Raw genomic sequence first — 1,798 nt, forward strand, 5'->3', positions numbered from 1 at the left:
ACTGGAGATGGGTGCTAGACATAGATGCCCACCCTGAAGTCCTGTGTAGCAAACACACTGGGTGTGCATACAACAACACGGTAGATCTCAGAAACCATGCCGAGGGAATAAAGGAAGAAACAGAAGGAGAGCTACAACATGACATCACTTATACAGATTAAAAAGGCAGGAATATAAAATAACTATACATTTTACAATAACACAGGAAACAAAATAATATCTATTAAATAGGTCAAAATGGTTAGCTATGAGATTTGGAAATAGGATTGGGGAAAGAAGATAAAAGGGAATGGATAAAACCATCAACAAAATGAAAAGGCAACCTACTAAATGGGAGAAGGTATTTACAAATCATATATTCAATAAGGGGTTAATATCCAAAATATATAAAAAACTCATACAATTCAACAACATAAAAACAAATAGCCCAATTAAAAAATGGGCAGAGTATCTGAATAGACATTTTTCTAAAGAGAACATACAAATGACCAATAGGCATATGAAAAGTTGTTCGATATCACTAATTATCAGGGAAATGCAAATCAAAGCCAAAAGAAGATATCACCTCACATCTATTTGCATGGCTATTATCAAAAAGACTAGAAATAAGTGTTGGTGAAGATGTGGAAAAAAGGGAACCATCAAACACTGTTAGTGGAAATGTAAACTGGTGCAGCCACTATGGAAAACAGCATGGAGATTCCACAAAAGATTAAGACTAGATCTTATGACCCAGCAATTCCTTCTCTGGGTGTTTATCCAAAGAACACGAGAACACTAACTCAAAGATATATGCACCCTTATATTAATTGCACCATTATTTACAACAGCCAAGATATGGAAGTAACCTGAGTGCTCATTGATGGATAAATGAATAAAGAAGATGTGGTACATTTATACAATGGAATACTACTCAGCCATAAAAAGAAGGAAATCTTGTCATTTGCAACAACTTGGGTAGACCTTGAAGGCGTTATAATAAGTGAAATAAGTCAAATGGAGAAAGACAAATATTGTATAATATCACTTACATGTGGAATCTAAAAAACAAAACAAACGAAACACAGCAAAGAACAAACTCACAGATACTGGCAGTTACCAGAGGAGAAAGGGGTTGGGGAGAGGGTTAAATGGGTAAAGGGCATCAAGAGTTTGGTGATAGATGGTAACTAGACTTAACATCACCATATAGTGAGAATCACTATATAGTGCATACAAATATTGAATTGTAATGTTGCACACCCAACAAATATATAATGTTGTATATGAATTTTACCATAATAAAAAAAGGAATGGATAGATGGATGGATGGATGAATGAATGAATGAATGAATATGCTGGTGCCCTGTGCAGAGGAATTGGAATATGATTGACTCAACCCTTTGCTTCTGTGTTCCTAAATAAAGAAAATTGTCATTTTCTATGTGCGTGACTTTTAAAAGATTGGGAACTGACTGTTCTAGGCAATGCAAATATTTCCTGGAAGGCACCAAAAGTAGCAATGAATGGCAATCTGACAAAAGTTAAATGTCAAACTAGGAGAGAAAAGTGTATATTCAAGACGTTTTCCCCACAATAATTATAGAATGATTTGTAAAGAGAGGCCATTACTTTGAATTAAGATGTTAAAATCCCTAGGTACATCACATGAATAATTATAAAGAAATGCCTTCTTTGATAATGAAAGACAATCACTAGGTGATCTAGGAAGTCTAAACTTGTAGGACTCAAACCATGCAAGAATAGTAGGGAGTAATAGGGAGATTTCCCCTTAATCCATACTATTTTGCTGGTCTTA

Source organism: Pteropus vampyrus, unplaced genomic scaffold, assembly GCF_000151845.1.
Source record: "Pteropus vampyrus isolate Shadow unplaced genomic scaffold, Pvam_2.0 Scaffold39, whole genome shotgun sequence".
Taxonomy (NCBI): Eukaryota; Metazoa; Chordata; class Mammalia; order Chiroptera; family Pteropodidae; genus Pteropus; species Pteropus vampyrus.